This window comes from Mesoplodon densirostris, chromosome 6 (assembly GCF_025265405.1).
Source record: "Mesoplodon densirostris isolate mMesDen1 chromosome 6, mMesDen1 primary haplotype, whole genome shotgun sequence".
NCBI classification, from domain to species: Eukaryota; Metazoa; Chordata; class Mammalia; order Artiodactyla; family Ziphiidae; genus Mesoplodon; species Mesoplodon densirostris.
Window position 1 is genome coordinate 106,769,305 of NC_082666.1, and position 20,360 is coordinate 106,789,664.

General features: G+C 35.8%; 1 long non-coding RNA gene across 3 annotated transcripts in view; it reads right to left on the minus strand.

Annotated features, from left to right (window-relative positions):
- LOC132492652 (uncharacterized) overlaps nt 1-20,360 on the minus strand; it is a 406,999-nt gene that overhangs the window by 10,906 nt on the left and 375,733 nt on the right. Inside the window, exon 2 of one of the 3 annotated variants that reach the window (XR_009532838.1) lies at nt 15,969-16,095. The exons of the other annotated variants lie outside the window; for them this stretch is intronic. This is a non-coding gene — a long non-coding RNA (uncharacterized LOC132492652). The remainder of the gene's footprint in view (nt 1-15,968; nt 16,096-20,360) is intronic. 3 annotated transcript variants of the gene reach the window in all.

Below are 20,360 nucleotides of genomic sequence, written 5' to 3' on the forward strand. Positions count from 1 at the left end.
TTAGCCCTAGACTAAATTGTTTCACTTGCAGCCTAATAAGGCTTACAAGGAAGCCTCAAAATGATCAAACTATTTCTTAACTACCTCTTTGAGCAAAGTTACAAATATTTAAAAAAATACAAATACGCCCTGCAACCAGTCAAGTAAAATTCACAATATCTGACATGCAATCTAGAATTACTAGGGATGCAAAGACGAAGGAAAATATAACCCATAACAAGGAGAAAAATTAATTAATGAAAACAGACTGAAAAATGGTACAATCAGTAAACAAAGACATTCAAACAGTTATTATAACTAATTTTCATAGGTTCAAAAAATTTAAAGGAAAGTGTCAACATCTTAAATAGACATACAGAGGATATAAAAATAACCCAAATTGAGTTCCTAGAGATGAAAAATATAGTTTCTGAGATGAAAAATAAACTGGATGGGATTAAAAGAGATGAGGCAATGCAGAAGCAAAGATTGACCTCCCTGCAAAAGCAAAATTTTGTTATTATAATCTGTCCCACTGAGTAGTCCAAATATAAAGTCTGAAATGCAAAATGCCAGCTTGGTCATCTTTTTCCATTTCAAGTTTGCTTTACCCTTTCTGGTTTGTGCTTCCAAAAATAATTAAAGTATAAAATTATGAAAATTGTATTCAATTGTATTAAAATTAAGCATCTATCCATTTTATGGATTGCCCTGCATAATGCAAATATCTAAAATCTAAACATTATGTGTATATATACATATATGTATACATACATATATGGATATATATCTCACTAGCAGAATGAAAAGAAAATATGAAAGTACAACACAAGTTGTGGAGGAATATAGTAAAGGAAAGTAAAATGATAGTATTTTTGTTTTTAGATATAGTTGCCCTACGCAGTGGAAAAAGGATATACGGATTAGCATATTTTATTTTCTGAGAAGCATGAATCCATTTAAAAGATGAATGGGCAGATGAATTTAAAGAATCATTAATTTAAATACATAATCAGTCTTCAATTTTTTTGTTACTGACAACATCCCCTTTAAGACTTTCAAAATGCTGAAAGGTGGGATTCCAAGATTTTTAGTTGCTATAGAAGCAATTATTAGCAAATCCTTTCTTCTAATCTCATTACAGAAAATAGTGCCCTTTGTGCCCAGAGAACTCCCATTAGAACAGATAGCTAGTGGGAAGCAGCCACATAGCACAGGGAGATCAGCTGGGTGCTTTGTGACCACCTAGAGGGGTGGGATAGGGAGGGTGGGAGGGAGGGAGACGCAAGAGGGAAGTGATATGGGAACGTGTATATGTATAACTGATTCACTTTGTTATAAAGCAGAGACTAACACACCATTGTAAAGCAAGTATACTCCAATAAAGATGTTAAAAAAAAAAAAAAGGAACTGCATTTCGGAGCAGCTCAGAACATAGGGTGTACCACTCTGGAGCTATCCTACATTTCCTGTGTCTGATTAAATATTGTGTATATATGCTATGTATTTATATCTCCATCTAAATATACATCTGTATCTCCTAAAATACTCTCTCACATATAATGAAGTCACAGTTTCCAGATAGTTGTTCTGGTAGTCATTAGACAAAATATAGTCTCATTTTTAAAAAAAATGTGAAATGAGAGAAATGTATGAAAAACTTGATCCATCTTCTGACTGAATTTGTGGTATTGGTACCTTCAGAAGAGGAAATAATTAATTTATTGTAAATTATTTTATTCCTCGTTTATTAGAGAGGAAATTTATAAACTGAAACTGTTAGGGCTTAAAGGGTTTTTTTCCAGAAGATAATATCTGTGGTTCTCACCTTACACTGAGCAGTATATCACTAGTAAACAATCAGAGAAATATGTACATTATTAAGTTATTTTATTTTCACCTGGCTTTTTAATACTATCATCTGATATACATCATATTAATTGACACTGCAATTTCTTCCTTGATTTGTATATTTTTTTCTACAAACACTTTGCATTCCAACTTCCACGTATCTGATTTACTCATCCCTGTGATGGTCTTCATCTTCAGACATCTTGCTGTCTGGGCTGTTCAACCCTGTGACAGTAAAAGCACACTCACTAGGGACTAGGAGTTTGAGAAGGACTTAGAAAATTGTTTGGAACCTGAAAAAAATGGCTCCAGAATATGAAAACAAATCTGCAAAATGGAGATCAAAACTTGTGTAATTAATATTTTCAACTAATATTACTACAACAGCAATGTTACTCAGCTTTCATATAGTTATCTATAAATTATATTGGATATGTGACTTGGGCACATTTTAATGCATTTGATAACATTTAGGGTAAAGCTTCTAAAAGGGCAATTGCCTAGGACTGAGGAAGGTTTAAAAATGGCCCTGCACAGAATGAACTAGAAGTGACTTCAGTGGGAGGCTGAGGCAGAGATGCTGGACCCGGAGAGTGACAGAGCAGGCGTACATTGGAGAGAGCTTTCCTATATCGGAGAGCCAAGAATGTGTTACTTATTGAGGGGGGGAGCATGAAGGTAGTGGACCCTATAATGAGAATCCTAGGATTGCTCCTAGATTTCTAACTTGGATAAATGACAGGACGGTACTCTTTGGTGAATACTAAAGGAACAGCAACAGCAGCAAAAGTCTAAGAATGGAACTTTAACATATCACAATGCCACCTTTAAAGTAAATTTGGCATTCTTCCCTTTTTGAATGAATGAAAATACATTAATTAAAGACATACACGGGCTTCCCTGGTGGCGCAGTGGTTGAGAGTCCGCCTGCCGATGCAGGGGACACGGGTTCGTGCCCCGGTTTGGGAAGATACAACATGCCGCGGAGCGGCTGGGTCTGTGCGCCGTGGCCGCTGAGCCTGCGCATCCGGAGCCTGTGCTCCGCAACGGGAGAGGCCACAACAGTGAGAAGCCCGCGTACCACAAAAAAAAAAAAAAAAAAAAAAAAAAAAGACATACACATTCACACACCTGCTAATATCTGCTCTTCTGCAATCGTGTTTTCTGTATAGTGTCTATAAACATCTATTCCAGTTGAAGTAGTGCTTAAACACTTCAATATGCCTCTTTTCAGCCAAAAAGAAAAACTGTCTATGACTGTTTCAACATATTTTAAATATATGTATAATCATTGCCAACTTGTCTGCTTTGCAGATTCTAGTTTCCTATACAATATTTAAAATCTCCCTTTATTGAAAATGTCATTGCTCAGTATTATGATTGTTTTTCATTTTTATTATATGTCTGAATATTAGACTTATTGATTGATCTCTTTATTAATGGAATAATCTCAGCACAATGTTAAATACACTTCTTCTCTACCATTATTATATGTTATTTTAAAGATTTTCCATACAGTTACTTTAAATGGGATTTTCAGAGTTTTCAGGCTTTTTGAAGTCAGTAGGATAGGCTCCAGTGAGTAAAAGAAATGCTGAAGAACAACAATATGAATTAAACAAATTTAAGTAGTTAAGAAAGCACTAATCTAGTCATTGAGAAGTGTATACTAATATTTACATAGTATGTATATATAAATCAATAGTTTCTAAATGAGATAATCTACTGAACAAAATATCTTAAAATATGAATGAAAAGATGTTGTAAAATCTCTATATGATTAAAGTACAAAAATTTTTATAAGCTTGGAATATAAATAATAAGTGCATTTTTGTCTGGGAGACAAGTTGTTATCTGGGAAACCTCAAGACATTTTGTAGATTATTGAAATCACTTTACTATCAATCTTGAGCATTTCTCCTATCAACTCTATAATTAGTATTGGAAATTACCACGATGACTCTATTTCACTATCAGGAACACTGAAGAAACTATTTAAAGTGCCAAACATTGGTTTTAACAAATAAAAAACAATTCATCTGAAGAAGATGTTACAATGAGCTGAGGAATTAAAAGATCTCAAAGTAGAGAAATTTCACTGACTGCAGTATAAACAACTTGAGGGTAGAGAGTGTCTGTTTTTCCTGTTTGCCCTCCAAATTTGGGAACAGTTTTATATGCACGGTGCAGGGTAATAAGCAAATGTTTAACAAATGAAAAGTACTGAATTCATTACCTTGTGGTACAAATTAGGATTTCTTTTGTACTGTAACTAGAAGATTTTAACTTCAGCATTATGAATTATTAATGTCTTTATCTGATTCCCAGTTCTGTGTCAACCAAACTTATTTGAGTGATAATTAGAGGACTTCATGTTTATCCTGTCTTCTAGGATTTCACTTTTGCATATCTGTTAATTCATAATTTTGACATTTTTATAGCACAACCAAAGACTATAAAAACACACAGAGCGAGCACTTGCCAAGGAATTCTAAATAAAACACATCTCAGATATGAAATTAGATCCATGCTTGGTTATACTTCTAAGTGCTTCATCTAAAGAGAGACGTGCAACAATGCTGCATGAATTAGTCACCTAGGGTGACTTTTAAACCTACCAACAGCTGGCCCCTCTATCATATCTGATTTTATTCAATAGTCTAAGTGATAATAATTTTTTGATCAAGAACTTTATTTTACTGGTTGTAAAGGTGGGCACATGCACACGCACACAATCCCCAGTGCTTTTAAAAATTGTGGGACAGAATTAATCATAACTATTGAGTTTAAATGCCATTTATCAACTTATTAAAGTGCAAGCATGCAGGGAAAATAAGCTAAAGACAAGACTTTCGTTTTTCAATTTATTTTTTAAAAGTCTTGTAGAAATCTTTAGGAAATTAACACAAAATGGTGGTACCAAAAATCTTTTTGCTTTGTTTATTCCCTAGTCTGTGGCAATGTAAAGAGTGGAAGTTAACCCGGAATTTAAGTTAAGGAAAGCTATATTGTATTAAGTTTAGCCAAAATTCTCTAACTTGCCATATTTTTTCAAATAAATAAACTTTCTATTCTCTTCCCTCTCTCCTCATCTCCCTTAAGGTATGTCAACTCTAACCCCGCCCCCCCATACACACACCTTGTTGCCTCTGACATTATCTCCTCTACTAGAGGCACTTTTGTACTTATTGCTACACGATAGTTCAACTATAAAATGTGATAAATGCAGGCAAAGGTGTTTCAAGAAAGAAGGTAAATGTCCTTACACATTTTCAACATAGAAACAAAAAGTTTACAAAACAGCAAAATTTAAAAAAAAATAGTTATAGATAAAGTTTGCAGATAATGTTGTCATCCCTCTTAAAAGAAGAGGGATAAGGCACAGAAGAAATGTAGTGTTGAGGACAATGAAAATCAGCAGTTATTGCAATCTATTTATGCTGCATTCAATGGATTTAGAAGACAGAGGCTTGAGTGCTGTCGTTATTACTTGTTTGCCATTTGATGGTGGGCAAAATATTTAATTTCATTGGGTTTCTCTTTCTATGCCTCTAAAATGTGGATTCCCAGGCTAAGAAAATATTTCAAATCTTTTCTAGGTCTAAAAGTCACAGACCTTAGTGTACCCTTTATAAAGGCCACATTTTCACAAAAGATAGCATTCTTGTAAAACACCTTTATAGAAAGAAAAAGCTATATTTAGAAAGCCCACTCAGTGTCCAGGGTTTTCTGAAGTCGTACTGCTGTTTGTAACCAGGTGTAGGCCAGTAGGACAACACATTTGCTTTAATAACTGTCCAGATTTCTTGGAGTTAAAGGTAAGTTTTTCATTATTCTAAGTGTTGACCTAAGAAATTATTGAAAATAAGAATTGTTCTAATTCACTTCTTGAATTGCCCAGTTCTTACATGGCCTGACATGAAAGGCGATTTAAAAGATTGCATTTAAGTTTGCACATATAGCCTTCATCCTGCTGTTTCATCACAGACCTCTTACAAGATAAACACGTGCAACCATTTTGAGTTTCTGAATGGGAGTGCTCCTTATAGTATTTTCCCCTTATAAATTTCTTGCCAACTTACTCCAATTTGAATGCAGGTAGAAATTTATAAATTTCTCCAAGAACTTATTTTTATTTTTATGAATCTTACTGATTTTGTGTTAATACTGAGGACTTTATCAAATTCATAGACATTTGATAGAATAAAAAGCAAAAGCATAATTCGGAAAAATCCAAAAACCTCAAATAGAAAATAAGATGCTATGTTGTTAGTAACAGAAATTAGCACAAATAGACTGAAAAACTGACCACCATTGTAAACTGAGCTTTTAACTATGGCAGTCGCCAGGAAAAGGAGGGTTACTCCTCTTTTTTTTGCCTTCTTTTAACAATCTCGAAAATTAAAGAAAGATTGAAATGACAATAAAAATAATTTATTTCCCAAACCATTTGAGAGTAGTTGCTAACACAATGCAATGTCTCCCCCAAATCCTCTAGTATTTCCTACAAACACATATCCAAATATAATCATGAAAATAAGGAAATTAACACTGACACATGACCACAGAGCTACTAATCCTCAGACCCCTTTCAAGTTTTGTCAATTATCCCCATCATGTCCTTCATAATAAAAGGATCAGCCCACTGTCACATGTTGCATCTAGTTGTCCTGTCTCTTTAGTTTTTTAATCTGGAAAATTTTCTCAGGCTTCCCTTGAATCTCATGAACTAGAAAGTTTTAAAGAATATGGATCAGTTATTTTGTAGGATTTAGCTGTTTGTATTTGTCTCATGATTATTCAGGATATGTGTAGTTGGCAGGAATAACACAGTGGTGAAGCTCTGTTCTTCTCACTGCTTCCTATCAAACAATTTTGGCAAACTTTTAACCTGTAACCTTACTGGAATATCATGTTACTCATTTGATTAAGGTGTATCACCCAGTCTTCTCCATTGTAAAGTTATTTTTTTCTCCTTCATTATTAATAATTTTTGTGGTAAGGCACTTTGTAATTATGTAAATATCCTGTTCCTCATCAAACATAATTTACTCAATTTAATTATTTAAATCAGTATGAACTCATAATAGACTCCTATTTTATTCAATTGACTATAATACGTTTCTGCCATTATTTATTTTGAGGCTGAGATTGTTCAAGATTTGTCCAGTGGAAACCCCTTCAGTTTGGCTTCTATATCCTTTGATGTTTCCCAATTATTCTGTGATATCTCCCTTCTTTTTTTTTTTAACATCTTTATTGGAGTTTACTTGTTTTATACTTGTGTGTTAGTTTCTGCTTTATAACAAAGTGAATCAGTTATACATGTATCCTCATATCTCTTCCCTCTTGCATCGCTCTCCTTCCCACCGTCCCAATCCCACCCCTCTAGGTCACAAAGCACCGAACTGATCTCCCTGTGCTATGCGGCTGCTTCCCACTAGCTATCTATTTTACGTTTGCTAGTGTATATATGTCCATGCCACTCTCTCACTTTGTCACAGCTTATCCTTCCCCCTCCCCATATCCTTAAGTCCATTCTCTAGTAGGTCTGTGTCTTTATTCCCGTCTTACCCCTAGGTTCTTCATGACATTTTTTTTTTTTTTTTTTAGATTCCATATATATGTGTTAGCATACGGTATTTGTCTTTCTCTTTCTGACTTACTTCACTCTGTATGACAGACTCTAGGTCCATCCACCTCACTACAAATAACTCAATTTCGCTTCTTTTTATGGCTGATCCCTTACTTCTTGAAACAATAATATGTTCTAGGGTCATCTTATATTTTCCCTGTAGTGGTTCTAGAATCAGCCATTTCTCCAAAGAGCTTTAGTTCCTTCAGTTGGAGAGCTGTATTTAGAAACCAAGATCTGGACACTAGGTGTATTCATTGCTCTTGGGAAGCAGTGGTCCCAGGTACTCTCAATAGGCAGAGCTAGGGGATTTATGTACATATATACATACACACATAGGAAAACACATATTCATAACCATTTACACATATTCACAAACACATTCATAAACATATGCATACATATAGTCTAGGTTTTTTCTATAATGTCTCTATATTGAAAATCATGTGTTCACATTAACATCCTCCATTCCCTTTCAACACCCTTTCATTCTAGTTTTTGCCCTTTTCATATTTTAACTCCCTCCACAGATATTAAAATAACACTGATTACCATATTCTTAATATCCTTAATTATCTGATCAATCTTCCTGTATTTAAGTAAATTCTTGTAGCTGCCACTTTCCCATCCACACATTTTCTCCACCTGGCACGGGTTAGGACAATCTGTACAGAGTGGTTGCCAAGGCCACTTCCTCATGTGGATGCCCTTTCACACGAATCAGACTTCAGCAGTCAACTCCAGGCTCCCTTATGCAGACATCCTCTCCCCTTTCTCAGACTCTGAGACCCAATGCCAAGTCATTTGGTTCCTTGAATGCCCACCTCCCCCATGCTGACAAAGGGTTATTTTACCTCACTTAATGGACTAATTTGTTCAAGAAGGGAAGGGATCACAACACTATAAAGCAGTTATACTCCAATAAAGATATATAAAAAAAGGGAAGGGACAAGGAAGGGGATGAAGAAAGGGAGGTGGACAGGGATGAACAGGTATCTTTCCTTTCTAAACAATATTTGAAGAGGCCCTTCATTTAGAAGTTGCAAAGACATTATGAAGTATCAGCTGAAGAACTGAAACAATGACATATATTTACACATCTGTATCCCTACATCTATGACACACAATGTACACCTAATTTTATAGCAACCAAAATATAATTTAACAAAACTTATTATGCTTAGCCATACACTTTAATACTCAGCAACTTAAAAAAATGTGCAGTGCCATTTGGCTGTTAACTATCATCCATTTATATGAATGGATTTGTAAAACTCCTAGCCAAGAGTGCTTGGGATAGCGTCTCTACTGATCCTTACTGGATCCTCTTCTTCTTTTGTCACTCTTTTCAGTCATTTGTTGATTCTCGATTGTATCTCATTGGTGACTTGCATGACCATTGGTAATCATATCTGGGCAAATACCCCAGCTTGGTGTCTCTCAAAGGGCTGACTGAAAACCACCTGCAACAGAATCGACTGTGGTACTACATAAAATTCAGGTCCACAGGCCCTGTTCTGATTTCCTGCTCAGAAGCTCTTTAGAGAGTAATGAGTATTTGGAAAATACCTTAGCTAATTCTCACACATTAACACTGAAACCATGGTGGAGTTTGCATGTCTACAATTCCTCAAAGTTCACGGTTTAAAACACATAGGTCTCACCAACTACAGTTCTTTTATTTTAGCTTCATCAATTCACATTTGTTATTTAACCAACTTGGAAATTGCCAGATGTGTGAATAGCTGCCAAAGTAAAATGTATCTATCTTTTGCAAAAATGTCTTCTACCAAATGTCTCTACAAAATGAAATGTAAATACCTTCTAAGATCTTGCTTGGAGGAATCTTACAGATTTTTTAAATCTTCCAGGTTTTAGGGAATAGCAAGTGCAAAGGCCCTGATGTTGGGAAAGCCACTGCAGAAAGAAAATCTGGATGTGTGTGTGAGAGAATAGTAGTAGTAAACGAGCTTGGAGAGTAGGGCAGAAGAGATACTGAATAAAGCATGTGGGACAGGTAAAAAGTTTAATTTTTATTCTAAAGTGATGGGAACAGGTTTTGGGAAATAATGTGATATGATTCATGTTTTTTTGTGATTATTCTGGCTATTGTATTGGTTATAGACTATAAGGATTGGGGCAAGAGGGGAGGAAGCAAGGAGGTTGTGGAAGAGGCTGCCTATTGCATTAGATGAGGCAAGCAATGATGGCTTGGAGTAAGTAAAGACGGCAAGAGTAAGGTGAGAGGTAGGTGGATTCAGGATGTATTTTCAAGTTAGACTGGCAAGAATTTCTGATGGACTGGACACAGGAATTGTGGGAAAGTGAGAGTTTAAGGATGAATCTAACATTTTTGGCCTGAGCAACTGGATGAGTTATGGAGCCAGGAAAAACGGGAGTGCAATGGATGGATCAAAGCAAAATATTTAGTTTTATTTGCTAAGTTTGAAATGTCTATTATGCATAGATTGGAGATATTTAGTGGGAAACTGGAATTAGGAGTCTGGAGGTTAGGTCAGTGCTTAGGGCTAGAAGTACGAATTGGGGAAATCATAAGTCATCTTCCCATTAAAGTAATGGGACTAGATTAAAACTCATGAGTAGTTAAGGTAGATGGAGAGTGAAGGGGGCCAGGAATGAGCCTTAGGGCATTCTAAAAGACGTTGAGGGATGGGAGGCATCACCAAGGGAGACTGCCAAGGAATGGTGAGTGAGGAGGGGAGAAATCTAGGAGAGGATGGTGTCCTGGTAGCCAGTGAAACAAAATATTCATTCTGGAAATGATGAGGTTCATTTCCCAAAGTTTCTTGAATTGATGATCATTTGAAACTTGGTATTTTAAAAAGAGCTTTAGCAAACAGAAAAGAGAATAATTTTCTATCATGAGTGATTGATTGCAGTAGCATGGGGAATGGAAAAGTTGTGAAAAGGGAATCAAGAAGCTATGTAAAAGACAATTTTAAACAAAAGTATTCATTTAAAAAACAAGTACACAATATTTAGACATTATATTTTGTCTTTGTGTCAACAGCAGCTACAGCATGCTGTAAGTGAAAGATGAAGGATTACAGTTTAATATCAAATCAGGGAAAAAGGTGAAATAGTTGAATTCTTTGTAGATTTTTAATAGATTTCAAACCTCTATTGGTTTTGAATAATGTCATATTTCAAACATAATTTTCTAAATAATCATAACAATTTTAGAATCAGAATAAACCTTACATAACCTTATATAAAACTTATTTAAATGCACATATAGTTCATTTTTACGGGTAAAACTAGGACTCTGGTCTTCTGATTACCAGTACTATTTCTTATTGCAACACACTGTTTAAATGTATAGATGATTGAAAAAAAGAGCATACCAGTGATCTCTTAAATGTTTTACAAAATATTAAGTAATTACAATTAGGGGAAATAAAGCTCATGAGGATTAAATTACAGGAAGAGTTTATAAGAGGGCAAACAAGTAGGAGACGTTTTTCCACACAGATAAATATGAGGTTTTAGTAGACAATGACCAAAACTGCATTTATAAGGTCATGATACTAGCTAAATGAAATAAAGACAACCATCATGTAAATAACATATAATTTTGAAGGTGAATTTTGAATATGGAGACTGATACAGATTAACATCTGATTATAATAAAAATCAGACAGGCAGGGTAACAAGGTCTTCTTCATCCAATCACAGCTTATCAGGAATAAGGGAACCTCTTGATACTTTGGTATGTGCCATTTTAGGACAATGAACTTGGTACAAAGTGAACACCTGATACAAGAAATAGTTTAGAAACATAAATATGATTCAAGAAATTCATGGATGGTGAAAGCTATGTTGGATTATTTCAAAAAGTTAGGGATGACTTGGTTAAGTAACTTCTCTTTTTAATAACAGAATAACTGTCACATAAAAGATCTCCCTATGCCATTGACAAAGATAAAATCCCGGGACGCCATGGCTTCACAGTCTAATAGTCTAGAGATACAATGTCCAGTATAGTGTCCATTAGTCACAAGTGGCTATTAAATACTTGAAATGTGGGCAAGTTTGACTTAGGAACTGAAATTTTAATTTTATTGAACTTACATTTAAAAATTTAAAAACACATGTGACTAATGGCTGTAGTTTTTGACAGCACTAAGAACATTTCCATTATCATGGAAAGTTCTATTGACCAGAGCTGACCCATAACCTTTTTACTTAATTTTACATTTATTCCTCTTTGCTAAGAAAATCCTCTCTCTTACTAAAAAACAATATTAGCAAGATGGCTAGATATAAGCTCAAGATGCAAAAATCTATTGGATTTCTATAATCCAGGAACAAAGAGAGAGCTTAAAAATTATTTAAAATGGAAAAAAAAACTACCTAGGAATAAATCTAAATAAAAATGTGCAAGACATTTATGGAGAAAATGAAACCTTATTGAAAGATATTAAAGAAGTCTTAAATAAATGGAGAGGTACATCTTGTTTATGGATTGAAAAGACTCATCATAATGGTGTAAGTTTTCCCCAACTTAATTTATATAGTCAATACAATTACAATAAAAATACTTAATAGAGGTTTTACAGGATTGCCAATTCTGAAATTTATGTGAATGGTCAAGAACAGCTCAGACACACCTAAAAAATCCATTCATTCCAAAATGGTCCTGGAAAACTTAATTATTCATAAGAAAACAAAGAAATTGGATAATACAGACAAGTCGATGGTAAGTGCATTAATGGCTTGAATATAAAACAAAGATACACTAGAACTTTCAGAAGAAAATATACTATATCTGGGTAGCATTAAACTAGGGAAGGACATTTTAAGTAGAACAAAAAGACACTAAGCTAAAAGATAAATTTGATTTCATTAAAATTGAGAGCTGCTATTTATCACAAGACAACATTAAAAATGTTAGAAGGTATGAAATAACTTATTTGTGTCATATATAGCTGACCAAAGATTATTTGCTTGTATTTAAAAAACAATACAAATAAGTAAGAAAAAGATAAACAGTAGAAAAATGGACAAAAGATATTCTCTGGACTTCACAGAATAGGAAACATAGGCAACTGTTAAACAAATGAAAGGATTCTCAGCCTATCAGTAATTAGGGAAATACAAATTAAATTGTTATGGACTGAATTGTGTTCCCTAAAATTCGTATGTTGATGCCCCATCTCCCAATGTGGCTGTTTGGAGACAGGGACTTTAAAAACATAAGTATGGTTAAATGAGGTCATAATGGTGGGGCCCTAACTGATATGACTGGTGTCCTTGTAAGAAGAGAAAGAGATAAGAGGGATGTATACACACAGAGAAAAGGCCATGTGAGGACATAGCAAGGAAGCAGTGGTCATCTGCAAGTCAAGGACAGAGGCCTCAGGAGGACCCAAAACTGCCAACATCTTGAGCCTGGACTTCCAGCCTCCAGAACTGTGAGAAGATAAATCTCTTGTTTTTTAAGCCACTGAATCTGAGGTATTTTGCTAGGACAACCTGAGCAGACTAATACAAGGAACAAAAGACTAGAATGGCCATTCTAACTGGTGAAGCTATAGAGCAAAAGGGCTGAAAATTGATTCCATAACTTTGGAAAACATTTTGACATGAATTTTTAAAGTTGAATATTTGAATTCCCTACACCTCAGCAATTCTACTCTTAGTATGTCTACTCTTTTACTTATGTTAAATCTTGCACATGTGTACCAGGAAACATTAAAATAAATGTTCATGGAAGTACTGTCCGTAATAGGCCCCAAACAACCCAAATATCATTAATAGAATAATAAACACATTTTCTTGTATTTATACAAGAAAATATTATACAGTAGTACAAATGAATGAACACTAGTTAAAGTAAAGTGGATGAACCTTAGAAACATAATGTTGAGTAAAAAAAGCAAGCACAGAAGACTAAAGTATGATATCAATTTTATAAATCTCAATAATAAGCAAAATCAGATAAAAATTATGTGGATGTTCAACATAAAGCCAAGATCAGAGTGATTTCCTTGGTGAAAGCAGGAAGGTGGGATCAGGGTAGAGAACAGAGAGAAGACTCAGCAGTTTTGATTCTAGTTCTTAGTTTTGGTGGTGTGTTTGCAGGAGTTTTTATTATTTCTCATAACTTACATACAATTAAATATATTCTTTTGTATATTATCTAATAATATTTAAAAAATCAAAATCCATTATATACCAAAGATAACCCCTAGACATTAATTATAGAGAGTCCACTTTGAAACAACATACATAGTTACTCATAAATCTTCTGTAGTTGAAAGCTTTTAGCTATGAAATTCTTCCCCCTTCATAGGAGGACTTTATGTTCCATAATGAAGGAAAATTGTTCCTACTTTAGGACAATTTGCCTTCTTTATTTAAGTGATACTAGTCCTTTGGCTGCCTAGAAATTTTAAAAACAACTGATAACTACATCTACTGCCTGCAAGAGAATAAAGGAAAAGGAGCATAGGAGGCAATCTCATACATTATTGATAAACACAAAGACAATATTGGTACAAAGCTATTTCTCCATATAGCAACTCTGAATTTTATTAATACATATATATATATATATATATATCAAACATTAATAAAAGAATAAAATCCAATATGAGTACATTTGCTCTTTTTTTGCAATCAGTTCCAGGATTCTATTTTAGATTATTACTTCATATCTGCGAGAGTTGGGTGTGTGTTTGTGTGTTTGGTTTTATGGAAGTTGCATTGTGCTAAATTTTACATTTCTTTCTAGAATTAAATGGCTTTTGTTATCCCTTGGGAATACTGAAGATAGCAACAACAGATTACTACCTACCGGTGGAAAAGTATAAATAGCAATTTTAGCTGCTAGTGATTCTGAAATTGCCCTTAACTTTGTCCTTCTAAAAATGCTCCAAGAATTACGTTTTGCAAATCCACAGATTTACTATCCATATTCAAGTCATTTACGTGGACAAAGAATGTAGCCTGCGGTATCAGTACAAAGGATGTTATAGCCATCAAGCCATCAGCCACTGAAGCCACCCCCAATGCTGCACCCTGAGGGGATTCAGGATGGAGAAAACAGGATACTGGCCCTAGATAATTAAAGTGCATATCAAGGGAATGATTTCCATGAGACCAGATTCTTGCATCTCACCATATATAGAAAAGTGCTAAATTTATTTAATTAAGATGTCTAGTTTCTTTAATTAACAGTAATCTTTTGATGTTCCAACTACCTGGGTTTTTTTTTTTTGCAAGAACCCCTAAATATCCTGTGCCCTCCCTTACCTCTTTGGAACAGTCCCTCAGAGCTATCTGAGAGGTTGTCTCCTGATTTAAGTCCTCAGTATGTCCTCCAAATAAAACATAATTCTCAACTTTTAGGTTGTGCATTTTTTTTCAGTCTACATTTAATTGTATGGCTCACGTAGGTACTATGCCTAGATGTAATGGGATGAGCTGTAAATTATTAAAACTAGATAAATTCTGTCAGCTCTACCACTAGCTGAGATCAGGGTTTCATCTCTGGATACTTCTGTCATAGACCATGGTAGATATGGGGTCTGTGTTGGTCTTAAAATTATTCTTAGAATTGTGGGGACTCATTCATTCTTTCAGCAAATTTTATTGCTTATATTCTATGTGTCAGTTACAGTGCTGGGTCTTGAAATACAGAAGTCAACACACGAAAACACAAGGATAAAACACATTTTCTACCATATTAACTTTTTCATTCATTAATTCATCCCTAAATCATTCAACACGCATCTTCTTATTGAATACTGATGAGGGGTCAAATGCTATGCTAAACACTGAGTATATAACTGCAAATGAGATGGATAGGCCCTGATTTTGATGTCACTACTATCTTTTGTCCTGCCATATAATGGCACAGCTTCATTATTCCCTTTACCCTAAGTTTTTATCACAAATTGCTAATGAAAATAAAACTGTTAGTGGAGTTTCAACATGCATAGGTAAATGAGAACACAGAACTCCCCTTTCGCATGCCCCATTCTTCTCCTTCTAACTCCCTATGTGAACCCACTTTGTGCCAAGACCAAGAATTTGTGCCCCAATAAGAACCAAGCTGATTTCCTCACACTGACTGGGGCTATTACTCACTTAGAAGACATGATGCTTAATTTTGATAAGCAACTAGAAGACCATGGAGACAACCTATAAAAATGATTTGTCTTGGGAGAAAATACTAAAAAGGGTTAATGTGCTGTTCCACATGTCTAACCTCCTGGGATTAAACCACAGGCACCAAGATCACCAAGTGTACTTGGCAACAATGAGCTAAAAATGAAAAAAAAAGCATCATACTGTTATTGTACTCATTTTCCCCCAAGGCACTCTCTGATAAACACCACAACCTCTAAGGGAATTGAGAACAGCTTCCTTGTGGGGTAGGTTAGATATGCATCTTTTTCCAAGCAGTTATATCATATCCAGCTATCAGCACACCTTATTTAAGGTGATTGTAATGTATGAGATTAAATGTTCCTACCTGATTGGAAAACTTCTTGTCCTCAATTCATTGGCTATACTGGATTATTTTTCTTGGGTCAGACTTCCAGAATTCTACCAGAAATCGTTCCTTTGGGGAAACCAGGCCTTCCCAGAAACTCAGGAAACTGAAATGGAGACAGCAAGAGAGAAGGAAATTATTTGGACATATAGACCTCAATTGTTTGGTTTTAAGTAAACGTCCAAGCAAACATCTTCTAAATGGTATAATAACTTTAGGGAAATTCACGGTTTATAAGTTTGTGTACTCATAAACTGAACATATTATGATAAGAGTACAGGTTGCATTTTGTGTCTTCAACTCAAGCAAAGACTTCAAAAAAGGCCCAGTTATCCTTTGTTCATTAAGACACAAAGAGAGGGCAAAAAGGGCAAGTTTCTAAGTCTTTTTCTTTAAAATTTACTTCCTTTCTTCAGCCTTCATCAAGATCTTCAGGAAATTAACTTTACTAATGTTAATTATTCATAAAATAAACATACGAACCTGCAGAAAACTATTTCACAGAGACCTGTAATGTACAATATCCATCGCATACATGCACCATGAGCTTGTCTTTTCTAGCACTGGCATACACAAAACTGTGTGTGTGTGTGTGTGTGTGCACATGTGTGTCTTTTTTTTGTGATGGAGCCATAGGGAGAAAATAAATCTATTGGCTGCAATTCAGTGATGTAGAAAGATTTAAGGGTAAAGGAAAAGGCTACATCAAGTGAAGCAATAAAGTCATGAGGTTGTGCTTCCATAATAATAACAATAGCAGTCTTCTGTAACCAAGGGCTCAGGCTCCTCAAATTATAGTCACACCTGTTAGACCATCTGCCCATAAATTTCACACTATTATTAATGGAAAACAAATGGCACTGTCTCTCCTTCCCTTTATCCATTGGCCATTCTCATGTAAACGATTTTTCTCTTCAAGGTCGTGCTCTTTCCTATCTGTTTCAAAATATTAGGATTTAGGAGGGGTGATATATAATGTGCCATGCCTTGGTACTTGTACCAGTGATGGCTCTGTAAGGAGCACTGGATTGTTAGGAGGCTATAAATTGAATTCCCCTAGAAGCAGAACCTGAGGCAATAATTTGAATGCAAACTGTTCATCTGGGAGGTGCTTCCAGAAAACTCAGAAGTGGAGTGGGAATTGAGAATGGAGGCATGGAAGGAAGCCAACAGAGGTGCATTACTGAATCAATTACTCCTGCAGGAAACTGCTGCCAGTACTTCAGGGGAGTTCTGTGAAACTCTATAGAACATGTCTTAGAGTTATCCCAAGAATTGGTGAGAAACTTGAAGTACTTATCTTCTAGTCCCCTCTGTCCTTGGTTGAAAGCTACACCCAGATACATTAACTCCTGTACATTTCTGGCCTGCCCTAAGGTGGATAATTGCAGGTGGTAGCATGAGTCTATCAGCATATACTGGAATGATGAGTGCTGGGGAGATATGAGTGGAGCACTGAAACCATCTAATACAGTTGGGGCAGGAGATATTAATTATTGGCTTGCAAGTCCAAATGGCAACCTTAAATTCCTGGGTTAATGGTTTTACTTTGAGGTATTTAAGCATGATGTATGAGTAAAAATTTCCTCTATTAAATCAAGTTGAAGATCCTAAGTCCCTAATCTTCTGGAAAACTGTGGGTATCTTTTTAACAGATTTTTGAAAAGTAACATGATTAAGATTTCAAACTGACCATTCATTCATTCATTCATTCACTCATTCAACAAACATTTATTGAACACCTAAAGTATGCCATGGGTTAAACTAGGCACCAGTGTTACTGTTACTAAAATCATTATCGTGCCACCTAGAAGTCAATGTATTGTGACACTCAAATAAGAAAATCCATAGTTACCGTAAAAATTATTACAGAGTGCTATAGGAAGACACGGTAAGACCTTAATTCATGCTGTGGACAGTAGTATATGGGGGATATCAGTAGGGCTTCCTGTAGAAGGCAATGGAAATGGATATGTAACATGAAGGAAGGGTGAATTTTTGAGGAAAAGACAAGATAAATTCATGTTTGCCAGAAAATGAATGGTTAAGGATCAGTCCAGAAAGGAGTTCCATTCATAATCAGTATAAGAAATGTCACTGGGGCTTCCCTGGTGGCGCAGTGGTTGAGAGTCCGCCTGCCGATGCTGGGGACATGGGTTCGTGCCCCGGTCTGGGAAGATCCCACATGCCACGGAGTGGCTGGGCCCGTGAGCCATGGCTGCTGAGCCTGCGCGTCCGGAGCCTGTGCTCCGCAACGGGAGAGGCCACAACAGGGAGAGGCCCGCGTACCGCAAAAAAAAAAAAAAAAGAAAAAAAGAAATGCTCACTGGAGTGTAAGAAAAGAAGACAATGGAGAGAGTGGTAGAAGCCAGACCATGAATGGTCCATGTATGTATAGTAAGTGCTATGGTGTAGTCTTTGTGTTCCCCTCCAAATTTATACATTGAAATCTTAATTTCCGGAGGTGATAGTATTAGTAGGTGGGGCCTTTGGGAAATGATTATGGTATTAGTGCTCTTATAAAAGAGACCCCACAGAGCTCCCTAAGCTCTTCTGCCATGTGAGGTTACAATGAGAAGTCTGTAACTCAAAAGAGGGCCTTCATCTGACCATACTGCCACCCTATTCTTGCACTTGCAGCCTCCAGAACTGTGAAAAAAAAATGCCTGTTGTTTATGAGCCACCCAACCTGCACCATAATCTTACAGCAGCCCAAAAGGACAAAGAGAGTTTGGATGTGAGATTTTACTCCAAGAAAGATGGGAATCCATTGAAGGATTTTAACTGGTAACTTAGAAGAGAGAAAAGTTTCATAACACAATCAGGTATTTTTATAAGAAAAATTTGTTTCATTTTCAGATATATCACTCTGGAAATACTGTGGCTAGATTTTTGGAGAAGGGTGATGGCAGTCCCGGATATAGAAAGATGAGTTAGTGGTCCATTAATGTAAGTCAAACAAGAAAGTGGATATAGAAAGCGTGAATTTGTGGCTGAGCGTTCTTTTCTTTTAGCACTTGAAAAATGTTATGTCAATGCTTCTGACTCCAGAGTTTTAGACAAGAAATATGCTGTCATTGGAATTGGTGTTTCTCAATAAGTAATGCATTGTTTCTGCCTGTCCACTTTCGAGATTTTTTTTGTCTCTAGTTTTCAGAAGTTTAATTATGACACGTCTTGGCAAGGATATTTTTGCGTTTTTCCTCTTTGGGTTTACTCAGATTCTTGAATTTGTGTTTATGTCTTCTAAAAAATTGGGAACTTTTTAGCCATGATTTCTTTGAATACTTTGTCAGTCCTACTTGCTCTCTGTTTTCATTCTGGAACTTTGATGATATGAATGTTACTGCTTTTGTTACTGTTTACACGTTCTTGAGATCCTGTTCTTTCTCCCGTCTCTATCCCTCAGTCTATTTTTCTCTGTACATGTGGTGGATTGTATTGATCTCTTCTAAGTTCATGATTCTATGCTTTGTAATCTCCACTCTACTCTTGAGCAAAGCTTTTTGATTGTTGTATTTTTCAGTTCTACTGTTCTCATTTGTTTTTATTGTTATAGCTTCTAGTTCTTTGTTTACATTTTCTATTTTTCCCATTTCTGTCAAGGAACACATAATTGCTAATTGAAGCACTTATGTGACAGCTTATTTAAAATCCTTGTCTGATCATTTCAATCCATGTTTTATCTCAGTGTTGGTGTATGTTTATTGTCTTTTCTCATTTATTCTGTGATTTTCTGGTTCTTAGTGTCATGAGTATTTTTCCATTGTATTGTAAACATTGTGAGTTATTATATGACTCTGCATCCCATTTAATTTTATTATTACATTTTAGAAGGAAATCATCCTATTTGAGGTGTAGTATGAGGACTGGGGGGTGACATACAGATTTCCATTGGGCCCTACTGACAATACCCCTGCAAAAGTGGGCACTTACATTGCCTCACTGCAGACAGATCAAGTAGAAGTTCAGCTATCCTATGGCCTTTCTGACACCTTCCCCCAAAAGTGGGAACATTAATATCATTGTGTTGCCTTTTAGTAGGAGTGGAAGTTCATCTCCCCAGTAGATTTCTTGACACCAGGGGAGGGGAGAAGTGAAGTGTTTGCTGTCCTTCCTCCCACTTCATTCCTTCTTGTTGATGCCGGGTGTGGGTAGAGGGTCAGCTACGTGCTGGCCCCACTGACACCAGGGTAAGAGGAAGAGAACTGCCAACTAGCCCTGCTTGTGCCATCTCATTCTGTCTTACTGCCTCAGGATGGTTATGGGGATTCAGCACCCCACTGGGTCTCACTGACACCATGTGTTGGGGGTTAGTGGGGTGCCTACTCCCTCCAACCTGTAACATCCTATTCTTATTGATGTCAGGGA